The 26,137-nt window shown below is 43.0% G+C and overlaps 1 protein-coding gene across 3 annotated transcripts in view; it reads left to right on the top strand.

The window, feature by feature from the left end:
• Window positions 1-26,137, top strand: part of LOC119654263 (chondroitin sulfate proteoglycan 4) — a 102,177-nt gene that overhangs the window by 12,228 nt on the left and 63,812 nt on the right. The gene's annotated exons all lie outside the window — the stretch shown is intronic.

Raw genomic sequence — 26,137 nt, 5'->3', positions numbered from 1 at the left:
AACCGGCTCAAAGGTTCTCTTGAGGCTACTCGGTATATTTGATACAAATCCGAAAAGAGTTTCCATCGGACACAGCCCCGTTCCAGAGTGAGGCGTGTTATTGTATGCGTGAGCCGCCGTCCTGAGGTATTCGTCCCAATCTCCAGGTGTATCATCCACGAAACATCTCAAATAGCTCCCCAAGGTCGAATTTTGCCTTTCTACAGCATTAGACTGCGGATGATATGCCGTCGTTTGCAACTTTTTCACATTCAAAAGTTTACATAAAGGCTTGAAGACCTCACCTGTGAAATTTGCCCCTTGATCCGTCACAATGGACCGTGGTAAAGAATAGCGACTAATTATTTCATTAAACAACACCCTGGCCCCTGTATTAGCTTCCTGGTCAGCAGTGCAGCGAAATCCACAAACCTTGTCAAGTCATCCACCATCGACAGAATGTACTTGTGACCCCTCGGGGTCTCAGCAACGGTCCCACCAAATCGATATATATCTTATCAAAAAGCCTGTCCGACACCGAAGTAACCACCAACGGCATCCTCGTTTGACGATGATTCTTGTTCTTCTGCCATTTGAGACACTTGGCCACATGTCGCTGGACATTTTTTTTCCATCCCCTTCCACCTGAAAAACTTTCTGACTCTAGCGAAAGTTTTGCTGGCCCCAAAGTGGCCCCCGATAGTCATGATAGTCTCTAAGGATTAGCCGTACTTCTTCTGGACTCCTTATTTCTTGCACGTCTTGCCTCTCTCGGACCGCAGGCCGTCCCAACTCCTCCTTATTAGTGAGACTTTCACCTTCTGCTTGCACCTGTTCTCTTGATCGCGTTACCACTAAGCAATCAGACCCCGGCTCTGCTGAGGCTTCTCGGTGTACCACCCTACTCAAAGCATCTGCATTCCCCATCTTACGGCCCGGCCTATATAACAGTTCGTAATCATACTCAGACAACTTCTGCTGTCTCTAGCCTTTAGCATTCCCTCCAACGGCTTGTGATCCGGGAACATTTTAAATGGCCTCCCCAGGAGGTAACAACGGTAATTTTTTGTCGCCCATGTCAGTGCCAAAAGTTCTCGCTCGGAAGTTGAGTAATTCCTCTCCGCTGGGTTCAGCATACGACTCGCATACCCCACTGGCCGTCCCTCCTGTTCCAGTACCGCACCCAGAGCTTCTCCACTAGCATCTGTCACCAATGTAAATTCCTTATCGAATTGCCGATACGCCAAGACGAGCGACGGGACTAGTTCTTTCTTCAACCTCTTAGAAGCCTTCTCGCACCCTTCATCCCATTCGAACTTCACATTTTGCCTCACCAGGCGATTAATAGGTGCCGCAATATACGCAAAACTGGGTACAAATCTTCTGTAGTAATTGGCCAACCCAAGGAATAATTTTATCTGCTTGAGGGTTTTAGGCCGCGGGAAATCCCTGACTTTCTCTGTTAGTTTGGGGTTCGGGTCTAGTTCCATCTTCTGAGCAAACGTGCCCCAAGTAAGCTACCTCCTTTCGCAGAAACTCACACTTCGCTGACTTCGAACTAACTTCACGGAATCGTTGAAATATCTCCCTCAATTTTCGGTTATGCTCGTCCAGGTTTTTGGGCAAACGCGACTACAGCATCCAGATCCAGATGACAAAACCTGGTTCAGTGAAGACTGGAAAATGCAGGAGCAGTTTTAATACCAAAAGGTACCCTCTTAAACTGCAGGTGTTGGTATAAGAAACTGAATGCAGTTTTACACCTACGCTCCTGATCGGCAAGCATTTGGTTCTACCCTTCCGCCAAATCAAGTGTAGAAAAGTATCTTGAGTTCCCAAGTTCATCCAAGATATCCTCAATCCGTGGCAATAGATATGACATAGGTACTACTTTATGTTAAGGTCACGGAAATCTACACATAGGCGAAAAGTTTTTTCCCCGCTGCTTCTTCGGTACCAGAATGAATGGGGAGTTGTACGGACTATCGCTTGACTCAATTATATCGTCCTCCAAAAGTTTATTTATCTGCCGATTACATTCATCCCAATGAGCCTGCGGTCTAAGGTTCCTAAGCTTCACTTCCCTTTCATTCACGTTGATGAGCTCAACGAAAACCTTCCCATTTCGAGATTTCACTATGGCATTACTTATAAATACACCCGGCACTACTTCGTGACGAAGACAAATTTGGGTCTCTTCAAACTCTACGGGTAACTCAACGATCCTTTCCTCCCTAGGACCTACCCTAATATTCTCTAGCTCTGCTTCCCCTCGTGTGGAATCTTCCCAGTTTTCAAACTCCGACGCTATGCTGTTGCTGCTTTTTTCCGCCCTCTAAAGCTGTATCTTCCGAACCACGTAATCCACGATGCTTATTAACCTGCCCGTAAGCCTTTCTGGATACCGCTAAAATTCCTGAAATACAATCAATGATGGCGCGCCCCTGCAAAAAGTCCCTCCTCAAAATTCCATCATATAAGAGTGACTCCTGGTTCTCAACTACATTAAAATCACAATTGTGCCATTCCGAACCCAGTTTCAACCGACCTTTACATCTGGCAGGTATTTTCCTTTCTTCCCCAAACAGCCCACTAATCCTAATTTATTCGGTTTTATCTAAAACTACTTCTTTCCTCACTACTGAACTTTTTATTATGTTACACGCCGCCCCTGCGTCTACAAGTAATAATAGTTTTGTTCTAATTCCTATATCAACGAGGACTTCAATCACTCCATCACAGCCCACTTCAACTTCTGAAAGTTCCCCTTCCTGTGCCTCACTCTTCGTCTCATCACCCCCAAGGACGGCTTCTACTCGTTTTTGATTGACTCTGTTCCGCCAGGTACTTGCGCAAGCAATTCGTAGGGTCGTGATCCCGCGTAGCGCAAAAGTCGCAATACTGTAGCAATCCCTGCTCGCTAACATGTGGCACCCTCGCATCATCCTGTAATCCCACAAAGTTTACGCTATGTCGACTCTGCTGGGACGACCGGGGAGATTTCTGTCGAGAGCATTGTCCCGAGGTATGTCCATACCTCCGGCAGTGAACGTAAAAAGGCTCAACATGTCTCATTCTACACTCCCTTGCCCGGTGCCCGAATTTCCCACAATTGAAACAATGTACATTTTTCCATTTCCTGTCAAGAGGCGGTCCTGAAATCGACGAAGGACATTGTCGGGGATCCTGTCCAGTTGTGCAGGAAGAATTGTTATTGTGGCATTATTAGAGACCGGCGGGTACTGTGCAGATCCCAAAGGTGGCTTGTAGTTCCCCCGGTCGTATATGACATACTCCCGAAAGGAACCCTGCTGGTATCCTCAAAGCTACTTCCCGGAAACTGTCCAAAGGGGCGATCACTGAAACGCGAATTACCTGAACGCCTTCGGCAGTCGTCCTCTAACAAATGGCATTTGCTTTAGCTTGTTCCAATGTTGTGAAACTTCTACCCACCAGATGCCCTCTTGTACCATCATTCAATACACCTATCTTAAAAGCACCGATACAATTGCGCTCAAACTCTTTTTAAAGACCTTCGTCATCGCCAGGATACTTCACGCTAATGGCATCCTGCGTCCGTCTTAGCAATAAACTAACCCGCTGCGCATATTCCTCCAGTTCCTCTCCGGGCTGCTGTCTGCACGTTCTAAGTTCATCTCGAAGCTCATCTAATGATCTCTTTGGGACATACGCATTGCTCAGAGTCAATTCCAAATCTCTGATTGTTTTACAGTCCGCCGTGGATATCAAATAGTACGCATACCCTGTCAGCCTGTATTTGATGCAACTAAACAGAAAAACATTTTGCTCCTCTGGTGATTGCTCATAAAGCTCCGTCATGCAGTCTAAAAATTTAGATAGCTCCGAAACGAGGAAGGGTGATCTTTTCCCCGAAAAAGGAGGAACAAACTTTATCACCATATCCATGACCCTATCATAGATATCGTTCCCTACCGGAGCCATTTTGGTAATTTCGCTTCTGAACCTAGCCTGTACCTCACTTGCGCGCGTTTTCGATGAAGTGACACCAGCACTTCCTATTCCACTCACGCCACTGACACTTTTCCTCCTTTCATATTTATTCAATTTCTTACTTCCGCGAACACCTACACGCTTTTTCTATCTAGCTGCTTTTTCAATTCTACGTTGCACTCTTCTGCTTCCCTTAATTGCCGCTTTAGTTCGCTCACTATCTTGCTTAACTGTTCCACGTCTTTATCCCTTTGTGCACCGCACTAAGAGTGTTACTCTTTATCTTTACTTGCTCCCCCGAGCCCTTAATTCGGTTTCTATTTGCTCCGCAAAAAGGAAAAGACTTTTGATTGTGTCTGCCTGAGCCTTTTTCAGCTGAGCAATAGTGTCCGCCCACAAACCTTTCTGAACTTGCAGCGATTGAGAAAGAGCAAGTGCCTCTATTGACAATACGTTGACTTAAGGGAGGGACTAAATGTCCCACCCTTAAGACTTCACAACGGCACAATAACCTGCGTGCAACAATTCAACGCCACAATAAATTTAACACCACACTAAATTTAACGGCACACTAACTTCCCCACGCAGGATTCACTTAATTATTCTAACATATAATTTATTTAAAATAAGGAATATGAAAACACTTACCTAATACTGGTTGCGCCAAATGTCGCGACCTCCACTTTCTATAATCACCAAAAGTCTTTATTTTCGTTTCTTAATTAACTTTATTACACATATTTTCTCATTTACTTTACTTGCGCTTTACCGACTTCGCGGGTTCGATTTTTAATATCGACTAACTCTAACATTTCTTTATGCTTATTCTAGACCTACCTGAACCTACTTTCCTATTCTTATTTGCCGCCCCAGGATTACCTCAAAACATGTTTAAGAGGTCAGTGCTGTTATGCAAACACTCAGCATTCCACAACACAATAGTGACCGCCAAGTATGTTCCGCATATTCTAATATTATACAAAGCTTGCACTTTCTATCACAATCTCGGTTACACACTTCCCGGTCAAGCCCAATGAATCACCTCATTGGGCAGTACAGAATACACCAGCTGTCATAACTCCATCTGCAAGATTCTCCATCAAAACCTTGCGTTGAAGTATAACTCAATGACAACCTACCATCCTTAGTATAGTATACCCCGCAGGGAATCTTGGAGAATGATCGAGTCAAACTATAATACTATGGAATCACACTATTGCCGCCAACCACAGGATTAATCACAATAGAGCCGATCTAACTCTGTTTTTCAAGGAAGAATCAGTGTGCTTCATAATCGATATAGCCGTACCGTTGGACCGAAATACTGTAGAAACAAGCAAGGAAAAATCCGGAACTACGGTCCATTGACGGACGATATCTTGCTTGCGATGCCGCGATCGATCAACCGTAACTTGCCCACAGACGTGCGATTCGGCTCAACACGTTTGCCGCTTGCCGCAACCCAGCGGGAACCACACGTTTGCGTTGTGACGGTTTTTTGAGGTTTTTGAGTGGGTGTAGGCACAAGATTGCCTACAAGCGCTAGCAACTAAGCCAAACACCCTGTCCACATGTGCTTCAGACTTTTCTTAAGGCTTGGTAAATATGTGGACCGGGGACCGGAGAGATTGGGGACGTAATTAGAGAAGAACTGATGAACCTTCTGGAATTAATTATAGCCTATTCTTTTCAATACTAAATTATCTTCTATTTAAAAAAAAAAATGTTGAAAAAAGAATTTACAGTTTTTTAAGGTTTTGTGCAAAACAAAATCTTATTAAAATCGATTCAATGTCTGTCTGTCTGTCTGTCACACGCACTTTTCTCCAAAACCGATCCGAACGAAATTCAGTGGACAGATGGGAACTATGAAATCCCACGCATACAGCGAGTGACATAAATTTAGGTGGAGTTTAAAGGGGGGCCCTCCATACTTTCAAAGGGGGGGATTCAAACATTTTTTTCACCGGATATAGTCGTGTAGGGTATCAAATGAAAGGACTCGATTTCTACTTTGTACTGGTATTAGTTTCGGCGTGAATTACAAAGTCCATGAGTAAGCAGTCAAAATGTACCCACTTAAGGGGAGACAGGGCTCATTTTCGGAAACTACCCATCTCAAAAATCTGAAAAAAATCAGGGTGGTGCGCTTAGATGAAATGTCCCATTCCGACACCTGCTCAAATAAACTTACTAATAGTATATTACTACTTTTTAGAAGTTTACTGGAAAACCCCCTTAAATTCATTCTAGGGCATCTGAATTTTGTACCAGCATAGAGGACAACATTTCCTATAGACGTACTAAATTTCGAAAATTGGAAATCTGGCTATTAACGCCAAAGTTATAGCAGTTCAAACTTATCAATTTCGCGCGAATTTACTGCTTCCAAAGCCATGCAAATAAGATGCTGACGTCATAATTAACCGGAATAATTGACATTCGCGTGAAATATCAAAGTCGCATTTATGAAGAATCTACTTATCTGCAGCCCTTTTTAAGGTTTTGTGTAAAACACTTAGGTGAAATCTAATCGTCGAGAGATGTCCCATTCCGGTATCTGCTCAAATAAATGTACTAATAGTATATTATCAACTATTAGAAATTGACTAAAAAACTCCCCTTAAGTTCATTCTAGGTGTACTAAATTTTGTACTGGCATAGAGAGCAGTCAGTAGTGTCAAAGTTATAGAAGTTCAAACTTATCAATTTCGTGCTAATTAACAGCATCCTAAGCATACAAATAAAATGCTTATGTCATAATTAACGAGAATAATAGACATTCGAGTGAAATATTAAAATTCCATCAAGAAGAATCTAATTTTCCCTAGCCCTTTTTATTAAAATCGATTTACTGTCTGTCTGTCGCACACGCATTTTTCTCGGAGACGGTTATAGCAATTGGCACTAAATTTGGTACAAAGGTGGGAACTGTGAACGCTCACGCATACAGTGAGTTACATCCTGTTACGTTGAATTTAAGAGGGGTCCCCATACATGCAAAAGGAGGGTGTAAAATTTGTTTTCATCAAATATAGTCGTGTGGGGTATCAAATTAAAGGTTTCGGTTAGTACTTTTCAAACCCGGTCTTAGTTTTGACATTTGTTGGAAAGGTGGGGAGCGCGGGGGATTGAAAGTGACTATTTCTTTAAGGGGGACATTCTCAGAAACTACCCAACCGAAAAATCTGAAAAAATCAGGAGGCTGGCACTATATGGTGCGTGAGCTCCGAAATACCTTCCACACTGATATCTGTTCAAATAAAGTTAATACTAGTACTAATATATTACTATAATTAAGTATAGTATATTACTATAATTTTTAGTGATTCGCTTCAAAACCCCCCTTAGCTTCATCGTAGGACCACGAAATTTTGCAGTGATGTAGGCTATAATGTAGAGCATGATCTTACCGATCTTACTGGTAGAAATCGCACTATTACTAACAAAGTTATAATTGGTCAAAGTTGTTGCTTCTTTGAAAATTGAAGACTATGAATGTCAATATCACCCGAAAGTACATACTCTTACATAATATATGGATATATTACGTACTACGTACTAAGAAATACACAAAACCTTTCGTACGTGAAGCGTCCAGCTTCCGGTTTCCCGACTTGTTTTATTAAGTCAACGTGAGTTTTTTCATGGAAGTGATCATTTCTTTAACGGATTCATTTTCGGAAACTACCCAACCGAAAAATCTGAAAAAATATGGAGATTGCCACTATATGGTGGCTAGGCTCCAAAATACCCTCCAACCTCATATCCATTCAAATAAAGCTAAAGTAATATACTATTATTACTATAATTTTTAGCAATTGGCTGCAAAACTCCCTTAAATTTATTGCATTTTGCAGTAGTAGACTATAATATAGACCATAATCCTGCCAAGTTGGGTAGAAATCGCACTATTAATAGCAAAGTTATAATAGGTGAAAGTTGTCGCTTCTCTGCAAATTCAAGACTGCAATGCAAACCCCCCTTAAGTTCATCCTAGTACCACGAATGCAGCAGTAATGTAGGCTATGATATAAAGCATCATTCTGCCACGTTTGGTGGAAATCGCACTATTACTAATAAAGCTATACCAGGTCGAAGTTGTCGATTCTGTGCAAATCCAAGAATGTATTGTATTCTCCATAATATATGCATATATTACGTGCTAGGTTCTAATGGGACAAATGTCCACTCAAATATTTTTATATAAGAAATACACAAAGCTTTCATACCTGAAGCGTCCAGGTATGTTTTTTATTTCAGACGATAATTTCGATTTGTATCATTCATGCCATTGTTTTAATAGACAACAACTTTTTTGAACCTTTCAAGTATGTGTTAAAAAACACAGAAAATTTGCCAAGCTCAATTCATTTTTTCCCTCTCACAAAACATTGGGAGAATAAGAGCGAGATAGGGAGATGAAATCGATTGTTCAAGGGACTTGAACGACTGAGTAACTAATAACAAAGTCGCACTTTTGAGGACGGTTTATGTTCTTATTTGCAGAACATCAGTGCATTTATAATAAATGTCCAACTTGGATTGCAGACAAGCACAGTCTAAAAACGTTAAAAAACATGGAAACCATTTAAGGTCTTCAGCGTGAAGCAAACAGGGTTTGAAAAATTATAAACAAGTCAGAATACCGCAAGCTGGTGCTTCGGGTATAAAGGTTTTTTATTAATATTATGTGTGAAAATTTTCGCACATTTGTCCATTTATAATATGGCTAAAAAAAATATAGCTTCATATTTTCAAACTACAAGATATAAGTGCATATTACAGACAAAGATATTATGCTCACCCTAAACAAACAAACACCGCTTAAAACCGAATACTGTACATATACATATATGCACCTATACATACATGCGCCTATATAAATTTATCGTACTTATATTTCCGATTTACTTCGTGCACAAAAGCATACAGATGTATATTGAATGCCGCTAGGTTAATGTACAAATATATTTAACTGAATTAAGCACTAGCGCAGAACTTCATTAGCATATCCATATAAATATATCATATGTCTGTCACGAGTAATTGATATTGATATATAAATGATAAGAAAACTAAAACGAAATGTTTCGCTATGATGATATGTTATAATGACATCTTACATGTTTTAGAATGCAGGGAATTCACATAGAGTGTAAACGTTTTACCTTCTATAACTTTCTTAAGAATAGTTGGATTTCCTTCAAATTTCCCAAAGTTATCCTTTCTGGCTAAAGTTCTAAAATATGGAAATATATTACTATTCATTTGATTTATGCAATGGGATGTATTTTGAGGCCTAGATTTCGTTTAGATACACCACTGTGATTTCTTTCAGTTGGATAGGTTCTGAGAACGACCCCTGTTACATTTTGACGGTCATATTTTGAGCGATGTTGCCCTTACAGACTTTCTGGGCTGCATCATCCTCACCCATACGGATTAGGTGACCCGTCCAGCGCAACCTATTGAGTCGAAATTTACCCAAAAACTGACGGTCATGGTATCGTTCATAGATTTCATCGTTATAGAGGCTGTGGAATCGTCCATCCGCATGTAGGGGACCAAAAATTCTTTGGAGCATTCCTCCTTCTGTCGAATGTGACCAAAAGTTCGCAATTTTTCTTGCTAAGAATACTAAGTGTCCGAGGAATACATAAGGACTGGCAAGATCAATATCTTTTACAGTAAGAACTTTGACCCTATGATGAGATGTTTCGAGTGCAACAGTTTTTGGAAGCTGAAAGAGGTTCTGTTTATTGCCAACAACTGTGCGCGGATTTCATCATCGTAGCTGTTATGGGTTGTGATGATGTGACCCTAGATAGGAGAAATTATCAATGGTCTCAAAGTTGTAGTTTCCTTTTTGTATTCTTTCCGTTTGACCAGTGCGATTTGATGTTTTTGGAGCTGACGTTGCCACCATATATTTTGTCCTGCCTTGATTAATCTGCAGCCCGACATCTCGTGGCGCCTGCTCAATCTGAATGAAGGCAGCTTGTGTCAGGAAGACGCACGATAGGACATCCCCTTCTCGTAGACCGTTGTTGATGTCGAATGGTCTTGAAAGTAATCCTGCTGCTTTTATCTGGCCTCGCACATTGGTCAGGATTAGCCTACTCAGTTTATTAATTTTGCCGGGATACCTAATTCTCTCATGGCCGTATACAGTTTTACCCTGGTTATGCTATCATAGGGGGCTTTAAAGTCGACGAAAAGATGGTGCAACTGAGGGCCATACTCCAACAGTTTTCCCATCGCTTGCCGCAGAGAGACAATCTGATCCGTTGGTGATTTTCCTGGAGTGAGGCCTCTTTGGTATGGGCCAATGATGTTCTGGGCGTATGGGGCTATCCGGCCTAGCAAGATAGCGGAGAATATCTTATAGATGGTACTCAGCAACGTGATACTTCTATAATTGCTGCATTGCGTGATATCTCCCTTTTCATGTATGGGACAGATAATGTCAGTCGTTAGGCGTTTATTCGCTGTCCCACACTTTGAGCATAAGTTGATGAACCGCTTGGTGTAATTGACTGCCTCCATATTTAACCAATTCGACTGTAATTCCATCGATTCCTGGCGACTTATGATTTTTAAGCCGATGAATTGCACGGACTGTTTTTCCTATACTTGGTGGTGGTAGTATTTGTCCGTCGTCTTCAATTGGCGGGAACTCCAAGTCGCCGATGTTCTGGTTGCTCAGCAGTTTAGCAAAATACTCAACCTATCGCTCCAATATGTCCATTCTATCGCAAATCAGACTTCCCTCTTTGTCTCGGCAGGATGAGCATGAGCATGACTTGTTGGTAAAACTTGCGCACCTGGTGCGGTTGCTCCCTGTACTTTTCAAATTCACAGACCTGTTGGTTCTTCCAGGCTTCCTTTTCGCTTCTCCGCTCGCCGGAGTACGTGATAAGTCTCCGCGCATGCCCACGTCCTATGGATTGCAACATTACTCCGTATGCAGCACTCTTCTGTTTCGTTGCTAACTTACATTCATCGTCAAATCAGCCGTTCCAACTCCTTATGCGGCTGGGGCCAAGTATGTTTGTGGCCGTATTTATGATAACGGTCTTCAGGTGATTATGAAGATAATTTGTTGATGCTTCTTCTCCGGGCTCTCTGTTGACTGCGGTTATTGCGGCATCCAGTTCCCCCTTATAGGTGTTGCGGAGGGTTGTGCTGTGGATGGCTTCAGTGTTAACTCTCACCTGATTGTCAGAAGGGATCCTGGGCGATGTTATTATTCGAGCTCGAAGCACCAGCAACGAGATAGTGATCCGAACCTATATTGGTCCCCCTATATGTTCATGTTTATCAAGGCTGACAGGTGGCGGCGTTCAGTTAGCACGTGGCACTTTAGATGAAAGTGGTCCTGTCTGGGGAAGCCTATGTTTGTTTGTGGACCGCTTTTCGCGCAAGCAAGGTACTTTCAACAATCATTTCGTGTGACATTGCTAATTGAATAATCCGCAGCTTGTTATGATTTTGATGTAAGCTATCGGAGCTAACGTATCGCCTGAGTATGCGCTCTGTCCCTACTTGGCTGTTAAGATGATGATTTTGATATCATATCTGGGACAGGCTTCGAGGGTTCGTTACTGCCTCGTAAAGGGAATCCTTCTCCGACTCTGCAGTCTCCTTCGTAGGGTTATGAACGTTAATGAGACTAATATTTCTAAATTTGCCTCGCAAGCGCAGAATGCATAACCATTAGCTTATGTTTTCAAAACCGATAACAGCAGGTTTTATTTTTTGGTTAACTAAGGAACCTACTCCGAGCACATGGTGTACCGGATGGCCATATATATATTATTATATATTATTATGGTCCATTAACTCTCCTCTAGGAAACCGGTCCCTGTCCAACGCATCTCTTGCAATGTTGTTACATCAACCCTGTATTGGGACAGAGTATCGCCTAGCTTGGCAACTCCGTCTCTGTACAGGCAGTGCACGTTCCATGAGAAAATGCGCAAATCGTTCTTCTGTTTTCGTTGCCGGGCTCGTCGTTGTATAGTCAATCCAGTCCGAGACTCCTTTCGTGGCTTCCTAAAAGGTTGTTTCCGTGTAGGGTTGTCAGCCCTACCAAACCCCCAACCTGGAGAGCCAGTTGGTTAAATTTGTGCCCTTTTTAGGCGCGGGAGACTCACCTTCATCTTTCTCTGTCTGCAGCTTTTCGTTAAGAAACAGCTCCCAGCGGTAACCACGTGGAGGTGGAGACAGTGGTTTGGTAGTAGAGCTGGTGTTGGTTCAGCAGGCGTTTCCCAGGTTTTATACTCCATGGTGGGAACCAATCCACGTTTCGCCCTGGGACGTTAACTACCTTTTGACCCTTTGAAGAGATATTAAATAGAAAGATAGAAAATGGTAATTTATTTCACGGACCCGTTCTCAGAAACTACTTAAACGAAAGCCTCAAATGCACTCCATATCGATATATACGCTAAGTAAATTAGCATTGCATTAAGGTCATATAGCACGCACCTCAAGATGGCGAAAGAAGCCGCAGAGTTAGGTCTGCTAATCGAGCAACTAACCGCAAAACTGCAGGGTGAAATTATAAAGAGGCGCCCCGTCCTAAATAAAAAATTGTCCACTCTAAAAAACGAATCGAATGTTGATAACTACGTATTAAACAAAACGGATATTGAACTGACCGATACGAAATGAAGTTGTTAAATAACGGTCTTGCGTTCGCGGTACCACCAACTAATGTTGTCGACGAAATCGTGTTTAACATCGAGGCAGGTATAAAACTAAGGATGAAATTCGTACGGGTATAAATAAGATCATTTGGAATATCGCGCCGCTAAAAATTTGTAAACGCGCTATATTTTCTCAAGGCCAACGTCTTCGTTATGGACAGAAATAACTATGACCAGACTGTTTTTCAGAAACTGGAGAGTGGAAACTTCTCCGAATTGCGAAACAAAACTCTTCATGAATCTTTCAAAAGGATTGATTGAGCGTTGAAAGAGGCTAGTGCGGTATTCTCGAATATTGGGCGACTCCGAGCGCTTATCCTGTGCGTCTAAGAATCAGATGTTAACCGAAAATTCACAAAGAGTGGGACGAGATGCGAGAAATCATTGCGACTTGAACTAACCGACGTACAACTCCGCCAAATAGTTGATCAATCAATAGTAAATATTGACTGGCTAACTCCCATAAACTAATACAGAAGCTGCAACGTATTGAGAGAATGGGTGAGGACTTGGTGATGATGTCATTCGACGTGAAGGCATTGTTTCCCAACACGCCAGCAAAAGAGTCAATTTTCAGACTCGAAAGATGGCTGAGCCAGTTTGGATCTGGCCCGGAATGGAGAAGAAAAGTTCGAATCTATGCAAACCTTGCCAGTCTCTGCATGAACGTAAACTATTTTACGTTCCGGAATAGATTCTACAAAACTATTTCGGGAGTAGCAGTGGGGAACACCTCTCTCGTCGTTACTCACTGAAAAGTTCATGTCATCAATCGAAGAAGAAATTGATGGGAGGAGAACAATGCCTAAAGTATGGTTTAGGTATGTAGACGACGTATTTGAGATTGTTAGAAGAGACGAGATCGACATGGTCATCTCCTCTATAAAGAAAATTCATCTTAAAATTGAGTTTAGACTAGAGATAGAAAAGGATGGGGCTCTACCCTTCTTAGATCTGAATATCGTCAACCTTAGCAGGAACCTTAAGTTCGAGACTTGCCGTAAGCCTAAAGCAACGCAAAGAACAATACCAGCAACTTCACACCAAATATTTTCCGAAAAAGTGGCAGCCTATATTTGGATGATTCGCCGACTGATCACATACCCTCTTTCGGAATACGGCAATCAATAATCCATAAGGAACGACAGAATATTATTGACACCGCTATTAAGAATGGATATAATCCTCAGACTATTGAGAAGCTGATCGTAAGGAAACCCAAGCAACACAATAGGCATGCCTATACAACACTATTCTAGCAGCATAAGGAGGCCACCACGAGGCGCATTCCTACCTATTTAACAATATCAGGAATTGGAAAAAAAGGCGCAACTGGAAGTCGTACGTTCAAACCGACCGTCCACGTTTCGCAATTTACGGAGAAGCATCAAGGAAATTTGGCAGCGGAGGAAAAAAGCGGGATCTACTGAATAACATGCAGCGATTATAATAAGATATACATACATAGGGTAGACTAAACGCCTCATAAATACTGGATTTAATGAACACATCAACGAAGCGGTAAGTAGTGTTCGCAAGCAAAAGTCTGGCATAAGATCATCAGTTGCAGCGCACATAGTCGAAGAAGGTCATACCATTCAACGGGAGAATCTGCCCGGTTGATTTTGTAAAAACATTTTAAAAGTAATTTAGGTCATTAGTGAATAAGTATAAAAGAATCTTATAATGGCAATTGATTTTAGTAGCTTTGTACTGATGAAGGGGGTAAGTTGCTCCCGAAATATATATTTACATTGAAAACTAAAAATTGTAGTTTGGAGGAAGCTACCCCATGTCTATCAATATCACACTAAATTGAGTAGTCTGACGTGGTGAATGCATGTACATTACGTGCTACATGCAAAGGGAACACCAGATATACAGAAAACCTTTCACACCTGAAGCGTTGAATTACGAAGTCGAGATTCCAATTTTGCATACCAAAATAGAATTTCTTTAGTTATTCTCCCTCAACAAGTATTTTATTTTATCTTTCACCCTTGATTTTCTTTGCATTTTATTCAACAGACTGTACATTATATTCTTGTAGAAAAAACAAAGCACATGCAACTTCTTTTAGACCCTTTATGAGCACTTATGTATTTCGTACGACGGTGCCGGGATGCCAATTTTGCTAACTGTACATATTCACATAAGAGCGGACAGGTGCCCCATTCATCCCTTTCGTTTGCTACACACTTTCCCTGTATAGTATGTATGTATGTATACATTTTTTTGGGGGCGTACACTAAGGTGTAAAAATCTTAGAAAGGAATGTCCAGTTCAACCGCGCGAAAATCTCCTCCGGTGTACCATTGCATGCAGGACAGTGGGCGGTGCAGATAGCAGTGTCTGTCACAAGCACCCTGCCTCGGGAGGAATTGAATAATGTCGTAGTTGACCTAGTCGTGCTTTCACTCAAGACATATTTTGGGAATGACCCTGTGCGTCCATCGGCCCTTCGAAGACTAGTTCCATCTGCATGGCTAGAGACCACTCTGTCATTTCCACGTTCCTGCTTTCTGTGAAAGTGAAAGTGTCGCGGTGCTCCCTAAAGCTCAGTTTGGCATGAATTATCACCCGCAGGTACGTGTTTTTAAAACGAGTGAGGGCTTACAATATGTACCTCCAAAAATGGAGCAGGTCTAGTTCTTAGAAGTTTTCCAACAAAAAAATCTGAAAGAAATCACAGACTCCCAAATACATCCGATTCCGATATCCATATTTTAGAAATTTACCCGGCAATTGGTCAATACCATAACAAAGCGAGCTGATTTAGTTTGTTAGTCATTTGTATATTAATATCAATTAGTCTAGACAGACATGTGCCACAGGCAGGTATGTTTACGTACTAACGAAGTTTGCGAGCAGTGTCTGATTCAGATAGATATAGTTGTACATTAAACCAGTGGTATTCAATATTCGCTCTATATGTACCTCTGTATGCTTTTGTGCACGAAGTAAATCGAAAATAAGGATACGATCAATTTATCTATGGGCATATATATCTACAGTATTCGCTAATAGGCAGTTTGTTTGTTTAGGGTGAGGATAATATCTGTGTCTGCTTGGAAAAATAACGCACAAAACCTTTACACCCGAGGCGCGCTTCCGGTATTCCGACTCGTTTTTCTATGGTTCCATTTTCACTTCCGCCAGGGTCAATCAGGTCTTTATCACTCTCACTGTTTCCGACGCATAAACCTTCACACACTCCAGGCGCTTTGCTGCAACAACTACAACCAGGTCATCGGCAAAACCTACAATTGTACTTCCCGCTGAGATGGAAAGCGCAATCACTCCATTATATATGATATTCCCATCCTGTGGGACCGTCATCCGTTTCATACCAGAAAGTTCTGTTTCCAAGCTCATCACCACGCTTATTGCATCCACGGTATAGTGAGCGCGTCGAACTCCATACTGGCACTGCGACAGCGTATTGCCGCTTTCTCGTTGGGTAACATGCTGATGTTGCCTTAGAGCCTTGCCGTGGGAACAGCTTCATAGACGGATAGCTCAGGAGCTATTGTCCGCTCTTCCAGAGCTCTAGAGCTGTACCTCTGCTGCGATGACGGCTTTACGGCAGAGGTGAGGCAGCGTCTGACGATTTGCCTCTGCCCTGGTAAGAAACCGTAAAGCCGTCATCGCTTGACTTTTTTGTAAAGTTTGGGTGCAAGCCGTAAGCGAGGGGTCCGTGGACCAGGAAGAAGGGAGTAAGTTGCTTCCCATTTGGTCCGGTCCAGCATTAAGTTGATGCGGACTTAGGACCCCATCATTCTCAAAACGAAGGAATTTGTTGTTTAATCTGGGAATCATTTTATCTACGGGTTTGTGAAGTGTGCCTTAAGGTTTTGGATAAGATTACTTTTAAGTTTGGTTTTGTATATTTATTTAATGTATTCAACACATTCTTACGGGGAAAAAATTGATAAGGAAAAGAAATTTTTTTTTGTTTATATGGCTATTCTGGTTTACATGCTAAGGTGCAATTATTTAACAACCTAAAGTTTTTCAGTATGCTAGAGATTTTGTTTGAACATTTATTATTTACATTTGTTTTTACAATTAATCAATTTTATAATTTAAGAGCGTTTTACTACAATTGTCGTTATCTGTTTTTATGTACCTTAGCACTAGTGTTTTGACTGTCTTCTATAACGCAATTGGTATTATCGATTGAAGTTACTTTATAGGGTTCCTTATATAGAGAATCCAATTTTCTTCTACTTTCCACTGACAATAATTATCTCCAATATTTAGATTAATAAGGTTTGCAATTTTGTCTTTGCTGTTTTTTTTTATTTTTACTTGAGTTAACATTTGCTTGGCTCTACTAATTCTTTTTTGTAATCCATATTTTATTTCTTTACTATAAAGTTCAAACATACTTGGCCCCAGCCGCAAAAGTAGTCGGAGCGGCTGGTTTGACGATGAATGTAAGCTAGCAACGGAACGGAAGAATGGCGCATACCGAGTAATGTTGCATTCTCAAAGAACACGGACACGCACAGAGACTTATCACGAAATTCGTCGAGCGGAGAAGCGACTTCATAGACGGAAAAAGGAAGCTTGGGAGAACCAACAAGTCTGTGAACTCGAAAAGTACAGGGAGCAACCGCACCAGGCGCGGAAGGTTTGCCAACAAGTCACCAAGATGAAGCCTTATACACCTCGATGCTCATCTTGCCGAGACAAAGAGGAAAAACTGATTTCCGACAGAATCTGCATATTGGAGCGATGGGTTGAGTGCTTTGATGAGCTACTGAACAACCAGAACATCGGCGAGTTGGAGGTCCCGCCAACTGAAGACGACGGACAAATACTGCCACCACCAAGTTTAGGAGAAACAGACCGTGCAATTGGAATTGGATAAATATGGAGGCGACCAGTTATACCAAGTGGTTCATCAACTTGTCCTCAAGGTATGGGACAGCGAATCAATGCCTGACGATTGGCAACGGGGCATTATCTGTCTCATACATAAAAAGGGATATATCACACAGTGCAGCAATTATAGAGGTATCACGTTGCTGAGTACCATCTATAAGATATTCTCCACTATCTTGTTAGGCCGGATAGCCCCATACGCTCAGAATATCATTGGCCCATACCAAAGAGGCTTCACTCCAGGCAAATCAGCAACAGATCAGATTTTCTCTCTGCGGCAAGCGATGGAAAAACTATTGGAATATGGACAACAATTGCACCATCTATTCATCGACTTTAAAGCCCCCTATGATAGCATAGCCAGGGTAAAACTGTACACGGCCATGAGAGAATTCGGTATCCCGACGAACTAATAAGACTGACTAGGCTGACCCTGACCAATGTGCGAGGCCAGATAAAAGCAGCAGGATCACTCTCCAGACCATTCGACATCACCAACGGTCTACGAGAAAGGGATGCCCTATCATGCGTCCTCTTTAACCTGGCCCTCGAGAAAGTGATCGGTGATGCTGATGTAAATGCAAGAGGTACGATCCTCTTCAAGTCCACCCCACTACTGGCCTATGCTGACGATATCGACATCGTGGGAAGAACGACCCGAGACGTACAAACTGCCTTCATCCAAATCCAGCAGGGGGCCACTGGCGCGAGATTTTGGGCTGCACATCAATGAAGGCAAGACAAAATATATGGAGGCAACGTCAGTACAAAAAACCAACCAACCGGCAACATCAAACCGCACTGGTCAAACGGGAAAAATAAAAATAGGAAACTACAACTTTGAGACCGTTGATAATTTCTCCTATCTAGGGTCGAAAATCACCACCGATAACAGCTACGATGATGAAATCCGCGAACGGTTGTTGTCAGCCAACAGAGCCTATTTCAGCTTACAGAAACCATTCCGCTGGAAACGTCTCATAATAGGATCAAAGCTCTTATTTTACAAGGAGATGATCTTGTCAGTCCTCATGTATTGCTGGGAGGGCTTCTTAGCAAAAAAACTGCGAAACTCTTGGCCGCGTTCGAGAGAAGAATCCTCCGAAGAATATTTGGCCCTCTACATGAGAATGGACGATTCCGTAGCCTACACAATGACGAAATTTATGAGCGATATCATAACCGTCCGGTTGTGGATAAAATCCGGCTCAATAGGTTGCGGTGGGCGGGCCACTTAATCTGTATGGATGAGGATGATCGAGCCCGGAAAGTCTATAAGAGCAATATCTATGGTAGAAAAAGAAGACGAGGCTAACCCTGCCTAATATGGAGCGATGGCACAGGTCACGACGCCAGACAGCTTTTAGGGATATCGAATTGGTGGACCTCGGCGCAAAACCGGGATGTCTGGAGTTCCTTATTAAGGCAGGCCTAGACCGGATACTGGTTGTTGCGCCGTTGATGATGATGATAAAGTTCATGATTGTATATAGGTTCAGGGTTGGTTTGTTCAAGTTCAGGCGGCAAATATACTTCTTTTCGCGAATATTAGTTCAAATAGTGTGTAACCATGTGAAGAGTGTGGTGTTGTCTCTATTTTCGTTTACGAAACATGGAAAATATTCCTTTAAACATTAATGATTTCTCTTTGAGTAATAGGATCTACTCTCCGGTGGAAAACATTTTGCAGATTTCTGCTAGAATTTTATTTTTGTATTAAGTATCCAGATCAGTTTTAATTTTTCTCATTGGTCCATATATCAATATAAAGTGATCGACTATTTCTTTGTAGTTAGTAGCTAGTAGCTAGTTTGTAGACAGTGGTTAAGTCTGCGCGTTACAATGCCGAAGAATTACTACTCATGCTCAAGACCTTTATCCAGTTCGTCACAAAAAATTTCTAAAAAAGGAAAAAAGACGACCTTCACATGGGATGACCACCTTAAAGGTTATGTAATTTCCGCAAAATTGGGTATGAAAAGACGTTTTGTATTAACACGAATTTCGAACTATCAGGTTTTATACCTTCATCTGATACCTCATGTCCCAAGAATGTTACTTCAGTTTGAAAGAATTTCCATTTTTCAGGATTAAGTTTGAGATTTCGGGATCTCAACCGTTCGAATACTACCCTCAGCTTTTTCAAATGGTGTTCTGTTGCTACACCTGCCATAGCTATTGTCAACATTCGTTAGAAACTGCTTGGGCTTATGTTGAGACTAAATGGTAAACGGGTATATTGATAGTGACCATTATTTGTAGAAAAAGCGGTGTATTTCCTTGATTGTGGATCAAGTAGAATTTAGTGAAAAATATTTTGCTCTGCCCAACTGGTCTAGCATGTCGTCGATGTGGGGTAAAGGAATTTTGTCCGCAAGTATTTTTTTTGTATAAATTTCTGTAACCTATTAGAATTGAGTCGATGTGTGCCTGTCCGTCTGTCTGTCAGCTTGTCACACCCGATTTAGTCGGGAACGACCGGACCAATTGTCACAAAAAATGGTGAGAGTGTGTGGTCTGTTGTTCTCTTTACATGCAGCAAGTGGCGCCATTTTGTGTTAAGTTTAAGGATGGCAGAATGTGGCCATGTGAGGTACTAAATGAAAGGGCTCAATTAGTACTTTTCAACCGTCAATTCGTCAAAGCTCTTGGATCCGGCAGAGCCGCGCTTGAGGACACTTCAGAGAGTGGTGGCGCTGAGGCTGGCACTGTCATACTATTAATTATGATTCTGGTAACGATAGCTCTGCCGTTTGCTACAAATTTTAAACCACCCGGAGAATATATGCATCACCATCGCAGGGTACACATTAGTTGAAACTCTGAGACTCGGGGATTCTACAGAAAAGCAAGAGGCAGCGCTCGCTGTTGGCAGGAGCTAGCCGACGAGGTGGATGGATATCATGCGGCTTCGGTTATAAACCTGAAAAGTCTAGACCCTGCGAAAACCCTGTTCATTTAATGTCGAACAAATGCTGCAATTTATACGAACATTACTCCTTTCGAATCCCGTTCGGATTGATGATAAAGCATTTTTCGCGATGAAAAAGCTGGAAAAGGCAGCCCCCTCTCCCTCTCTGTACTTGACACAGTCGAAAGGGGTTTGAAAAGTTGTCGGCGGCTTATTCGTAAGACAGTTCGGTTTTATAGCAAGGATACTGTTCATCGAGCTGAGGCCCCCAGCGTTTCTCTCGACGAGACGCTGGATGGCAGAAATGCCTTCAATTCGGGCAGACTGCAGATATGCTGTGTGGGTGTGTGTGGTGGGGGGAAGCTACAGCTTCTGAGGACTCAGGCCGTGTTGGCCCATTGTACTTACCACCCCCATCTAACGGAATATTCCGGATTCGTTAACGTATCGCAGGATTTCCGTTAATGTGAGGCTACTGGAAAACATCGGCACCAAAGATCCGTGGAGTCCGCTTCCTCATTACGTATCATCTTGATTAATTCGTATTCTGAACATATGCCCAGCTAGTGAATTATGGCCTGTCAGAATGCCCATAATACTCCAACAAGTCCTCCTGCTTTTCGACAGGTTAAAATTTACGTTACGCATGTTCAGTTCTGGCAGGAAAAGTTTGGTGTGTCGAGCAATGCCCAGTTTTTGAAAACAGATTTAGCCAATGCTACTGATACTTCAATTGCTGGTTCCGGTCCCTGCATAGGGGAGATTGACCCCTCTTTCGCTAAAGCATCCGAGATTTCATTTCCCTCTACACCACAGTGACCAGGTAGGGAATAGTTCCACCTAGAGATAGAATTCAAATGGTTTCTGCATTCCTGAATGATTTTCGAGGTGATCAAAGGACTACTCAACGCCCTCAATGCAGCTTGGCTATCACTGCAGATTGCGATGCGCCTGCCCTGTAACCACTCGTCAATGACTCAGCTTGCCGCCCTTAGGATCGAATACACTTCGACTTGAAAAATCGTTGCACATTATCCCAAAGGAAAAGCCCACTTCTTTTTATTCGAGAGGTAGACTCCGACTCCCGAACCCTGTTCTGTTTTTGAGCCGTCGGTGTAGAAGACTTCCGTATATTCCGCCTCGCATTCCTATGGGACTTCCCAGTTCTCTCAGGGTAACTTCATATCTTCTACCAAACATATGTATGGGGTCACGAGAATCGGAAAGCATCGTAAGAACTTTGTTCAGTACTCCCAGTAACTCTTCCAATGCTCTGTGTTCCCCACATCCGTTGTTTCCCCATAGATCTAATTGAATTAGTCTATGAGCTGCTCTCATTGCAATGCTTTGAATAAATATATCCAGGGGCTGCAAATTGGGTAATGCATTTCAGGCTGAGCCGGATGTCGTGCTCATGGCAGCAGTGATACCCAGAGACACAGTTCTTTGCAGTGCGGTTAGTTGACGGTGATGATAGCAACGTATATCCACATTATCACATGAGGCCTGAGTCCCCATGTCGAGGCAAAGGTCCATCTGCCCAACCCATAAGCTGTGAGAGCTCATTTCATCCTTAGCTCTACATGCTTGTTCCAAAAAAGTTTTTTATCTTGAACGACTCCCAGATATTTCACTTGCTCGGACAGTTGAAGGGTAGTCCCCCTCATTTCAGAGAGGCAAAGTCCATCCAGTTTTCTGCTTTTTGTAAATAATATCATTGTGGTTTTATTTGGATTAACTGAAAGGCCACGTCTGAGACACCAACTGTCTGTCAAATCAATGGCACGCTGTATATTTCTATAAACCGTTCCAAGATCGCGGTCAACAGCAAGCACAGCGACCTCATCGGCATAAGCTTGAGCGTGTATTGGCAAATTTTGCGGTTCGCATAGTAGTGAGTCGATCAGCATACTCCACAGAAGTGGCGAAAGCACACCTTCTTGGGGGCAGCTCGTTGCTTCAGATATTAAATAGCGATTGACACCCACCTCAGCGCACAGCAATCTCTGCGTCAGCATAGCATGGGTCCACTTAATTAAAGCATCATCAACACCAGGCGCTCTGGCGGCATCACAAAGTTTTTGAAAAGGCGCACAGTCAAAGGCCCTTTCAATGTCCACAACACCCCCATCGCGCATTCACCATTCAAAGTTGCATCCTCTATCCTTGTAACCAAAGAATGAAGAGCAGGCTCACAGGACTTTCCACGTTAGCAAGCATGTTTGTTTTCACTAAGTGGGTGCGTTTCCACGAATGTGACGCTCCACCAGTCTCTCCAAACCTTTCAGCAAGAATGAAGTCAAACTGATGTGTCTGAAGTTCTTTGGATTAGAATAGTAATCTTTTCCAGGTTTCGGTATGAAGACTACCTTAAGCTTTTGCCAAGAGGAAGGCGCGTAGCCCAGTGCATGTCAGGCGCTTTGAAATGTTCAAAGAACATTATGGCAGCTCTTACCTTTCCATGGGTAACAACCGCTTTCACAGTGTTCTAGTGCCCCTTGCAGCACTTGCGTGTTGAAGGGGTTGTAAGAACCGTCAACTCTCCCCCCCCCCCCCCCCCGCGCTACTTCTCGCATCCGTTCTCCCGAGTGGTGTACTTCCAGGAGGGTCTGTACTGAATCCAGTTTGGAGCTCTTGAAAGTACCGTCGGGTTTTCTAAGAGAGTCCAATTTGGCCAACTCATCCCTTTTAAGGACTCTACACAGTCTTGAAGTCTCTCTTTCACCTTCCATTTCCTCACAGTATGCTTTAAAAGAGTCTCATTTCGAACATCTAACGAGCCTCTGATATTCAGGCTGTGAGTTTCTGAAATTTAACCAGTCTTCGTTCTTATTACTTTCATAAGCACGGTTCAGAAGTCGCCTGGTTAATTTAATGAGTTTTTGCAATTCCCGGTTCCAACAAATGATCGCTTCACCGCTTTGGCCTCGGGAAATAGGACAAGCCTCTTCATAGCACTCTAAAAGTGTGCAGTTCAGAATTTTCAATTCATCTTCCAGTAGCAAAGGAGTCCTTAGTCAGCTAGAGAACTGTACTTTATTGCCAAGAAATTCATTGAACTTTGTCCGATCTGTTTTCCTAGGGTTCCGTCTTTGTTTTGCAGACTGTTCGCCCGCAATAATCGCATTGAATTCTAGATATCGGTGATCTGACAGTGGCTCCTCGTCTAGCACTCGCCAGTGTGTGATTAACTCTAACACTTTTGAGGTACAGATTGTTACGTCAATTACTTCACTTCTTCTCGGTCCCACGAACATAGCGGAACCAACTGAACCGATGAAATCAGATAGCTTCTCTCCTCTTGGATGTCATGCCCCAACAAATATGTTGAGTATTCGCATCGCAACCTGTTAAGAGTTCGAGACTACTTGATTCTGCATACACCACTAGATCCCTATGCTATTGCGTCGGTGGAGGATACAAAAAATTCGGATAAATAAGCGGAGACAACTATGATACTTTTCCTCTCGCCATTTACCTGATGTTGTGCGATGACTGTAACTAATTCCTGGGAACAGAACTGTCTCAGCATGGTTGCCTCCAACCGTCTTGACATCAGGACGCAAGTTCTCGGTCTTATGGATCTTTCATAGTAGAAGATCCTAGCCCCCTTTACTGATCCAATGTCACAGAGTCTGTTGAATCGAACCCACGTATCTTACACCAGAAAAATGTAGGGGAAGTCCTGCAGCTTTGTTAGCCTCGCTGCCAACAGATATGAGGAGGCTTTGGCGTGCTACAGGTTGATTTGACCAATCTTTATGTTTTTCGACATAAATTTAGTCTTCTTTAGTTTCCCCCACACCGTACCGCCAGAGACTCGATCAACTCGTGTTTGATTTCTTTGAAAAAAGCCGTACTTGGAGGTACCGCAGTTCCCATGTCTTCATCCATGAAAAATCTAATCTCATCCCGCAGAGCATTCGTATGTTTTCCAATTAGCACCTTGACTGGTTTGCGGTGTTCGGTTTGGATAGTTTCGATCACTCGAACTGGCAACAAGTCAGTTCCATTCACGTCTGTGGCTTCCCTTTCTTCCGCCTGTTTCTTGGAAGGTGTAGGAGAAGTTACTAGCAGGTAGGATTCACTCTGTAGTCCCTTCACCAGTGCGAACCGCCATACGAGGGTTCCGCCTCTGTATGCACTATCCTCCGCGCGCAGCATTAATTTGATTGAGGTGATGCTCTACAGTTTCCTGATATGACTGAATTTCAGTCTATCTAGAAAAAAGTGGAGCACCATATGGTGACTTCTGAGCACATTCAGACTCTTTTGGCCCAGTTAGAATACCAAGTTGGAACCCTCCACGTTTGTAGATTTGTCCTTCCTGGCATTCATGAACTTTACCTTCCAGTGTCCAAAGTCAATGTCCGGGTTCTGTTCACCCAGCATGTGGGTGATATCCTCTGTACTTCCTTCGAGGGACCGGTGACCAAGATCCGGCATGTTCTATCCTGCGTAGTTCAGTGTTCACAATTGTGAACTGGGAGCCGGGATTTCCTGCTGGAGCCACTTTAAAGCAGCCTCGTCAGTGCACTCCAAATGGAGAAGCCCATCGCGAAAACCTTGATTGTTAAATCGTGGCTTCCGGACTCCAGCATTTTTTTTCCACATTCCCGGACGATGGTAAATTGTCCCTCTGGCATTTTGCCTCCCACGGCAGGCGTCAGAACAGAGGCTGCAGCTTGCGCATACGTCCTCTTCCTTTCCGCCTTCGTGTGCGTATACCTATGGAAGGGACCAGCTTCATTAAGATCTATCTCACTGATTTTGTCACCTCCCGGCACACCGATCCTAATCCCCGCGGGACGTGTGGATGTAAGCCCTGGTGCGGAACACAATAAGGGTGAATGAAAAGGTTCTGACACGCAGGATTCAGCCTGTAGCCCCCCTCCTTCTGCCAAGCCTTCCTCTTCCGTTTGCGGGTAGATTTGGGCTGTAATGCCGCGGACGGGCCAGCCGTAGTGGGATTTCCAGTTTCTCCTAAGTTGAGAGTTACCGTACTTTCCTTTCTGGCTAACTTCGCCGTAGGCACTAAATGCAAACTTTCCAATGAGTTGGAAAGCATACCTTCTACAGATTTTTCTATAGGGAGGTATGAATGTGGTGAGGCCTCCAAAATCCGCGCCGCGGCCGCGACATGATTGCTCATAATCGCGGGTGGATTCGAAGTCTGTGACTTCTTACCAATTGGAGAATTAAAATCCTTGGTTTCCATTTTCATATTTTGGACACCCTTAGTGTAGTAGCACAGGCTCCTCCACCACGACAAGGTGTCCGAGGGGAAGTGCAGGTATTCTAGTCGCACTAGAAAACTAACTTCACATGCGGGGGCCTTTTTGCGGATATGGAGAGATTATCTGAAAGGTCGTCCCTTCTTGAAGGAACACTGCAGGGCCAGAGCATGTTGGAGATTACGTTGCAGGGACCCATCCTAGACCCGGACCTCTGAAATGTATCCTCTAATATTCTATTAAGATTCGAAATGCCAGCGTAAGCGCCTTGCGGTACAGAAATGGGAAAAATGCTAAATTGCGGGTGGCGTTTGCGTAGCGCACTCTCTTAAAACCGGCTGTTATGGTGATTGCGGGAGTGATCCCCTTTGCCCTCTTTCCTAAGGAACGCAAAACCGTTAACAAGTACAAGAGAGAGAACTTAAGGGAGGTGGTTT

The sequence above is a fragment of the Hermetia illucens genome, chromosome 4, assembly GCF_905115235.1.
Source record: "Hermetia illucens chromosome 4, iHerIll2.2.curated.20191125, whole genome shotgun sequence".
In the NCBI taxonomy this organism is placed as follows: Eukaryota; Metazoa; Arthropoda; class Insecta; order Diptera; family Stratiomyidae; genus Hermetia; species Hermetia illucens.
This window is presented reverse-complemented; position numbering and strand designations above follow the sequence as displayed.